General features: G+C 50.5%; 1 pseudogene; it reads right to left on the bottom strand.

The window, feature by feature from the left end:
- Nucleotides 1-4,301: 4,301 nt before the first annotated feature.
- Nucleotides 4,302-5,648, bottom strand: LOC102480120 (ATP-binding cassette sub-family F member 2 pseudogene; annotated as a pseudogene).
- Nucleotides 5,649-9,299: the final 3,651 nt, after the last annotated feature.

Raw genomic sequence — 9,299 nt, 5'->3', positions numbered from 1 at the left:
CGCCTCGCGTTCTGGGGCCGGCCCGCACCCGCGCCTGCTGTGAGTTTAATCTACCGGGTCCAGGACTCGAACCATAGTTGACTAAATGGGAGTCCAGCGACATAACCATTATGCCAACTGCTGGAACCAGGTTTCCTCACTTTAATCTTCAGGTTTGTTACGTTTCTCCCAAGCTATGTGCAGTCAAATATACAGCCCATGTTTTTTTTTTTTTTTTTTTAGAAAATTTTTAAAATAATTATTTAATTTCATCTATTTATTTTAATTTGACCAGGGACAGACAGACCAGCCCACCTTTTCAGTTGTTTTATTTATTAGTGCCAGTGGGTATGTATGGTCGTGAGCGAGAGAGAAAGCACCCTCTCCCCCAGTGAGGTGTGGTCATGCCACAATCCAAGATTTGGGGAGTCAGTTCCTCCAGAGCCAGCTCTCGGTCACAAGGAACGGGAGCGAGTGGAGAAGTGCTTCTCTCGCTGGCTCCAAGTACACAGTTCTGAGAGGTCTTCTCCACGCTTCTTGGACGGTCCCCAGGGAACTCAGCCTAACCTGCTCCCAGGAGTGACCTCAGGGACACACTCAGGTTAGCTTTCTCCCCATCCTTCACCCTCCTGACCCTGCTGCCTGGCTTCCTGCCATCTCCACCCAGGTAAGCTGTCTACGTGAGAGTCCCTCACGGCCTGTGCTTTCAGAAAGACTCCAAGCTAAGACACGAGTCTCTTATCTTCTCTAGGAGGATTACAGAGACATAGATTAAAAAAAAGAAAAAAGGAAGACGTAATTAAGGTCTTCCAAGTGAATTTTACGGATGTAATTCGGTGGTTTTTAGTATATTGGCAAAGCTGTGCACCATCCCCACTCTAGACCAATCATTTCAGAACACGTGCGTCACACCAAACAAACCCAGTACCCATTAGCAGTTGCTTCGCAGTCCCACCGTCCCCTGGGTCCAGCCTGGCAACCACTGACTGGCTTTCTGTCCTGGGGATTTGCTGCTCCTGGGCATTTCGTACACAAGGAATCCTACGTTGCCATCTCATGGGACGGGCTTCTTTCACTTAGCGTAGTGTTTTCAAAGGTCATCCACATCGTAGCACGTCAGTCCATCATCCTTTTACAGCTGAATAATATCCATTGTATGGCAGAGCAAAATATTAAAATGAACAATCCACCAAGAGATCAACCAGTCATGAACATGGGACCAGCAGGTGGCATGGTGGTTGAGGCACTGGACTTGCACATGGCCCACTGTGGTTTGAGTCCCAGACCTGGTGGCTTGCTTTCCCATTCATTCTCTCTCTTTCTCTCTCTCTCTCTCTCTCCCTCTCTGGTGAGTGCATGTGCCCTCTAGCAAATTAAAGTAATAATAATAATAAATTAAATTAAATTAAATAAATAATTCTTAAAAAACACAGAATAAGGACCAGCAGATGGCATAATGATTATGTCACTGGACTCTCATGTAGTCGACCATGGTTCAAATCCCAGACCCGGCAACTTAAAACACACTAGGCACAGGTGCGTGTGTGCGTGCCCAACATCCCAAGAGGAGAATGGAAGAGAAAGGATTGTGATGTGGACATCCCCCCAGGGAGTGATTTCTCACTTTCTGTCTCTCTGTCTTTCTCTATCTCTCTGGAAAGTGCATGCGCCCTATGGTAAAAATCTCTTATTAAAAAATCAAAAATAGGGACCAGCAGTTGGCATTAATGGCTATGTCACTGGACTCCCATGTAGCCGACTGCAGTTCGAGTCCCAGATCCAGTGGCTTAAACTCATGTTGGGCACTTGTGCGTGCGTGCCCAAGATCCTGAGAGGAGAATGGAGGAGAAGGGATTGCGGTGTGGCCTTTCCCCCTGGGGGGGGGGTGTGATTTCTCGCTCTGTCTGTCTGTCTCTTTCTGTCTTTCTGGCGAGCACAGATGCCCTATTGCAAAAACTTCTTTAAAAAAAATCACAAAATAATTCATGAATGTATCAATCAGATTTTTTAAATTATAACATACACAAAACATAACATTTACCATCTTAACCATCACTAAGAGCACAGCTCAGCAGTGTGAAGCATATGCATATTGTTGTGCAATCTCCAGAACTTTTTCACCTTGCAAAACTGAAACTCTATTTAAAACAACTCCTCTTCCCCCTCCCCAGCCCCAGGCAACTGCCATTCTACTTTCTATTTTTATGAATTTGATGACACTAGGGACCTCATACAAGTGGATTCATATAATATTTGTCTTTTTGTGACTTGCTTATTTCACTTAGAACGGTGTTCTCAAGATTCATCCAGTGTGACAGGATTTCCTTCCTTTTAAAGACTAATATTTCTTTTTTCTTAGGATTCTTTTTTTAAAATTTAACTTCCTTTATTTATTTGTTTGTTTTAATTTGACCAGAGAGAGAGAGAGAAGTGAGAAAGCAAGCCGCCAAGTTTGGGACTCGAATTGCAGTCAACCATGTGGGAGTCCAGCGCCTTTAACCACCACGCCACCTGCCAGCCCCTTAAAGGCTAATATTTCATTGTGTATGTTTACCACATTTTGTTTCTCTATTATCCATCAATAGGGCCTTGGGTTGCTTCTACCTCTTGGCTATTGTACTTAGTGCTGCCAAGAACATGGGTGGGTGGGAACGTATCAAGCAGTAATCGACAAGCATTTATTGACACTTACCATCTTCTGGGGACTGTTCCAGGTGCTGAGGCCACGGCAGTGGACAAGGAGCTCGTGTTCTGGTGGGGCAGGCAATTTGCACGTGAATAACTAAGTTATCTGAGTGGGTGCTGGTCAGAGACACGGCCTCATGTCACAATGACAGGCCAGGTGGGCTCTGTTTTATCCAGGATGGCCCGAGAAGATCTGTGCAGAGAAAGAGATTTTAGCTGAGACCGGAGAGTGAGACTGAGGCAGCTAAGACCCGTGGGAAGAGCATTCAGGCAGAAGCAAAGCCCAGCTGGATCAGAGGGGAGGGCTGAGGAGCAAAGAGAAGGACCGTGAGGCTGGAAGCCATCGAGGACCAGGCAAAGGCGTGGAGAAGGAGCAGGGGCCAGATGGGGGCCACGGTGGAGATAAGAGCATTTTGGAGAGTTTCAGGCAAAGGGAGGACTCCACCCTGCCATGGGGCATGGAGGTGGTGAGAGCAGAGTGAAAGCAGGGATTGCGGGGAGGGAGGGGTGCAAGTAACGCCAAAACCAGGCACCAGGAGAGGTGCAAGTAACAGCCTGAGGTGGGAGAGATTGCGGGGAGGGAGGAGTGCAAGTAACAGCCTGAGGTGGGAGGGATTGTGGGGAGGGAGGAGTGAAAGTAACGCCTAGACCAGGCAACAGGAGAGGTTGAGAAACCTCTTACTCACAGCGGGAGTGTTCCCCTGAGTGCAGCTCCCTGCTCTCAGCTCCTCCCACAGTGCCCTGTAGCTCCCACCTTTTCCCAGGCCTCCCGTGGCCATCCCACCCCTTCACCCTCAGCTCCTTCTCCACCTGCTCACTCCTTATGGTCCCTGTGTGACACTGCCCGGCCCTCCAGGCCCACTGCAGACCCTGGCATGGACTGACCCCCTGCTCTCCCAGTCCCTCCCAGGCCATCTCTTCCTGTTGATACACCCCACTCACCGCCACGCGGTCCCTCTTATTCCATTCCATCTGGAATCTCAGCTCTTCCCATCTCTCTAGGCTCCTGCTGCTCCTAGTCCCTTATCAACATCAGCTCAAACCCCAAATCATCCCTACTTTTATATACATATGTGTGTGTGTGTGAATATGAATATATATGTATGTGAATATATATATATATATAAACCAGCAACCAGCTGGAGGGCGGCACCAGTGGAGTCCACACATGGAAACACATAACTAGAAGGTAAGATAACAGAGTGCAGCTAAGGCAGGTGGAGGGGCCTGAGAGGGGCCAGGGAGGGGCCGGGGAGGGGCCAGGGAGAGGCCGGGGATGGCATTGCAGCAATGCAGGGGTGTAGCCCCAGGGTCCTGTTCTGAGCAGCTGGTCAGGGTAGCAGCTGTTAGTTCCCAGATGGAGCTCCTGACCCCAGGCCGGGCAGAGGGCTCACACGTTGTGGGTCCTCTTGGTGAGATGGGGCTCCTCATCCCACCACCTTGGACTGGAGGTGCTCCTTATAGGCCAGGATGTCTCCAGGCCACTTAGTGATTGTCTGCTTCTCACAGACGCAGATTTCCTGTGCAACCTGCTGAATGCTCTGAAGTCACGGCTGACCAGCATCCTACCACCCTCAAACTCATTGACGGTGTCTGCCAGTGCGTCGACGGTCTCCATATCCAGGTGACTCGTGGGCTCATCCAGGAAGAGCATGTGTGGGTTTTGCCACGCCAGCCGGGTCAGACACACTCAGCACGTCTGTCCATCTGACTGGTTCCAGACTGGGCTCCCCGGTTCTGTTGGGCCCTACCAGAGTCACTCGAGTGTCAAGGCCAATACCAAACTCAAGGTTATTGTCGATGCAAGGCTCATCCTTTGTATACTTGAAGCTCACGTTTTGCGCCATCATGACAGGATTTTGCCACATGATGGAAAATAAGATGACGGTGTCTTGTCACTCACGACTCTCTGTGTCAGTCCTGATGCCATCATTTTCTGTAGTGTCTTCTCCTTGCTCTGGGCCTGCTGGGCCAGCTTGGCACGGCCATGACCAAACCTCGTGATGTAGTTCATGTGCGCGATCTGGTCCTGCTCCCAGTGGAACCTCTTCATCTGGGTCTCCTCCAGCTCTAGCCGTGTCTTCACCTGCTGATCGTCATTACCCGTGTAATACTTGGGTGTCTTGTGCACGTGAATGATGTCGGTACAGACACCATTCAGAAAATCCTGGGATGGGAGACGAGGACCAGGATGTGCTTGGAAGTTTTTAGCTCTTCCTCCAACCACACACAGGCCTCTAGGTCCAGGTGACGTGTGGGCTCGTCCAGGAGAGGCACACAGGGCCGAATGAAGACCTCTGGCAAGGGCAACCCTCATTATCCAGCCCCCAGTGGTCTCTCAGCTTCTTGCGCTGCATGGCGGGTATGAAGCCCAGTCCGTGCAAGATCCGTGAGGCCCTCATCTCCGCCTGGTCGGCATCCAGTGCCTCCAGGCGTTTAGAGAGCCCCACCAGCTTCTCACACTCCTTGTCCTCATGAGTCAGCCTCTCAGCTTCCTCCAGCATGGCCCGCTGTGTGTCAGCTTCCATCACATGCTACAAGGGTGTCTCGTCACCAGGAGGCGTCTCTCGAGTCGGATGGTAGAGTCCATGTACTCAGGGATGGGCACTTCACGTTTCCCCACAGCAGAGAGCAGCGTGGACTCTCCAGTTCCTTTTAAGCCAAGGAGGCCATACCACGCCCTGAGTGTAATTCCAGTATGGCGTCACTGAGCAGCTCTTGACCGTGAAAGGCGACAGGTTGCGGATGTGGACATCAGTACCATCAGGGTGAGAGACCAGGACACCAGCGACGGCAGCTGTCTTCATCTCAAAGTCCTCTGGTTCCTTGGTCAGCAAACCCACTCCGGTGGTCTCTCTGCCATCGGCCTCATTTTTCTCCTCTGCCACCTGTGGCTCTGTGACAGCATCTCCATGTTCTTCAAGTCCCTTTCTGGGCCGCGGTCGGGCTTCAGCGGCTTCCTTCTTGGCCAGGTCAGAGGGCATGGTGACAAGCCACTGGGTAGGTCACTATTATTTCAGGGAGCTGGGTTTCACTGCTAGGCCTCTGTCCTACTTCTGTAACCTTTAAAAAAAAACTATTTACTGGGTCTAGCAGGTGGCATGGTGGTTAGAGACACTGGCCTGACACATGGCTGACAGTGGCTCGAGTCTTGGACCTGGCAGCTTGCTTTCTTGCTTTCTCTCTCTCTGGTCAAAATTCAAAAATAATAATGATAATAAATAAAGTTAAATATAATTATTCTTTATTTTTCAGTTTTATTTTATTTATTTATTCATTTATCTATTTAAACTTGACTGGAGAAAGACAGAGACAGAGAGAGAGAAAGCAAGCTGCCAGGTCTGGGACTTGAACCACGGTCGGCCATGTGGGAGTCCAGCGCCCCCAACCACCACGCCACTCATTGGCCCCATAAATAAGATAATTATTTTTAAAATTTTTATTTATTTATTTCCCCTGAGAGAGAGAAGGGGGAGGCAAGGTCTTCACAGCACGATCCATCCCCTTCTCAGCCAGCCCTGAGCACAGGCGAGCACAGGGAGGCCCCAGGACACGTCAGGATCTGCTCATGTGGGTCCCGCATGGCCCTGCTGTGTTACCTCTGTGCTGCCCTCCGGCCGCGGGTTCTATTTCTTCTCCCTTCCAGACACTCAGTCCTTTGTTGTCCCCAGACCCCAGGACCACCAACTGCCTCCCATTTCCCCCAGCGAGCTTGGCCCTCTGCTCTAGCCTGGTTAGAGATCCATTATTCTCTATCCCTTGCTCAGGCCTGGAGCGGGACACTTTCCTGCTTTCCCGATGGGCCATTACACTGAAATCTCCACCCTGCCCATGTAAATAAAGCACGCACCTCCAGCCACTGGAAGACCCTGGACCTGGTGAGAAGAAAAGGCAGGGCTCCCCAGACAGGATGAGTCCATGGAGTTGGGGCAGGGCTCATCCTGGCAGCAGGGTGTGGGGGAGGCGGGGAGAGCCCAACAGCTGGAATCTGAATAACCACACCACACCACAGTGCCAGCTGCTGCAGGCGGTCATGGGGTGGTGGTGGTGGTGGGGGGGGACAGAGAACTCCATCTCTGGAGGGGTTCTGGCTTTTTAAGATGGGCTGTGCTACCCTGCTTCCCATTCAGCCCATCATCGGCCAGATCCCCCAGATGCCTGTCACTTAGGATCCCTCTGCTCCTTGTACTACCTCCCAGGCCCCCACTCGCTTAGCCCTGCCCATCCTCCCAGTCTTTCCACTCTCCACAGAGCTTCTGTCGTCCTCTGTCTTTTAGGACACCCAGGCCGGTGCCTTCCTCCCTCCCTGTTCCCCATACCTCTGCTATGGACAAGGCTAGGAACAAGGAGATTGAGGCTTAACATTTCCTCTATGCTGGGACCAGCAGATGGCTTAATGGCTATGTCACTGAACTCTCACGTGGTCGAACATGGTTCGAGTCCCAGATCCGGTGGCCTAAAACTCATGTCGAGGGACCAGCAGTTGGCATAATGGCTATGTCACTGGACTCCCATGTAGTCGACTGCAGTTCGAGTCCCAGACCTGGTGGCTTAAACTCACGCTCGGTGCATGCACGTGCAGGCCCAAGATCCCGAGAGGAGAATGGAGGAGAAGGGATTGTGGTGTGGCCATCCCCCCTGGGAGTGATTTCTCGCTTTCTATCTCTCTGTCTCTCTCTGTCTTTCTGGCGAGTGCACGTGCCCTATAGCAAAAACTTCTCCTAAATAATTAAATAAAATAAAATAAAACTCATGTTGGGCACATGTGCATGCATGCCCAAAATCCCAAGAGGAGAATGGAGGATAAGAGATTGTGGTGTGTCCATTCTCCCCAGGGGTAGTGATTTCTCTCTTCCTGTCTCTCTGTCTGTGTCTCTCTGACAAGTGCATGCACCCTACAGCAAAAATCTCTTTTAAAAATGTTTTTCTTCTATGTAGAATAGAGGTGAGAAGGGCATTGGGGGAAGAGGGACTTGTTGAAAGGGTATAGAGTTTTTGTTTGAGAGGATGGAAAGTTCTGGAAATACACATTCCAAAGGATGGTTGTACAACAGTGAATGGACTTAATGCCACCAAACTGTATACTTCAAGATGCTTAGGGTCGGCTCTGTGGCCTCGTGGTTAGGGAGTCAGATTCCACATAGCCTGCAGCGTGGCGGGAGTCCCAGCTCCAGTCGCTTGGAAAACCACACTGGATACATGTGTGTACGTGCCCAAATTCCAACACGATGGGAAAGAGAAGAGAAGGGATTGAGGCATGGCCACACCCCACTGAGGTTGCGGTCTCCCTCTCCCTCTCCCTCTCTCCTCTCTCTGTCTCTCTCTGGTGGGTGCTTGCAACCTCTGGCAATTTCTTTTTAAATGTTTAAAATGGTAAATTTTATGTTATGTATATTTTACTAAAATGAAATTTGAAAAAAAATTTCCCCACACAAGACACAGTGCCAATCACTCCCAGTGCTACCCAAGTCCTCACTGACTCCCCGGGGCTCTCCCTACTTGGTATTTTGCCTCATCTCTTCTCTGTCTTCCTGCCCCAAACTGCCTGTCCCCTCATTGTCTCAGTCCCCTGAACCTCCTCAGTTCCCACCCCCTTACTCTCCCCATCCTCCCCATGACCCCAATCCCTCTGAGCCCCTAGCCACCCCGCTATCTCCAGTCCCCCTAAATTTCTGTCATTCTCTCTCAGTCCCCAATAGTTCCTCCAAGTCACTCCATTCCCCAACCTCACCATCCCACCCCTCAGTGCAACAGAATCTCTGCACGCCTCCACCCAGTCCCACTCGTTGCCTTATTTTGGTTGGACGTATCTAGGCATCCCAGGAGCTCCTCCTCCTCTCTAGTCCTGCATGAGTCAGGCACTGTGAGAGAAACCTGCCTGCAATCATTTACACAAGTATAACAAGATAAGAGAATGGGGCTTGTCTTGTCTCAGTATCAGCTAAGACCCCAAGACGACAGGTGACAGTGACATCTCAGTCAGCAGTGAGCCGAGGCCACTGAGGCAGGGCTTGCAAAGGAGGCCACTAACAGGGAGTTCTGTGACTCTGAACTGACCCTCACTCCCTGGACACAAAAGAGAGACTAAGAGGAGCTTTAAAAAATTAGAAGACCAGCCGGTTACATCTTTGGACTCCCACATAGTCAACTGTGGTTCACGTTCCAGACCTGGCGGCTTGCTTTCTTACTCTCTCTTTCTCTCTCTCTCTCTCTCTCTCTGGTGGGTGCATGTACCCTATAGCAAGTTAAAAATTAATAATAATAATAATTAATAAACTAAAATAAATACTTCTTTTAACAAAATTAGAGGCAGGTTTCTTTTTTCTTTTGCCGCAGGGCACATGTGCTTGCCAGATGCAGTGGGGGGCTGGGGGGGAGAAATCACCCCCCAGGGGGATGGCTATGCCACAATCCCTTCTCCCCCATTCTCCTCTCAGGATTTTGGACACTCACACACATGCATCTGCAAGATTTTCAAACCTCTGGATCCAGGATTCAAACCACAGAATTCCATGTGGGATCTAGCTACCTTAACCTCCACACACTTGCTGGCCCAGAGGTAGGAGTCTGGAGACCAATACAGTGATTCCCACCACCAGCCCCATAACCTCCCCCAACCTCAGCAGTGGGGAAGG

This window comes from Tupaia chinensis, unplaced genomic scaffold (genome assembly GCF_000334495.1).
Source record: "Tupaia chinensis unplaced genomic scaffold, TupChi_1.0 Scaffold143814_1, whole genome shotgun sequence".
Taxonomy (NCBI): Eukaryota; Metazoa; Chordata; class Mammalia; order Scandentia; family Tupaiidae; genus Tupaia; species Tupaia belangeri.
The sequence above is the reverse complement of the archived record's forward strand: the minus strand, read 5'-3'. Positions and strand labels throughout refer to the sequence as shown.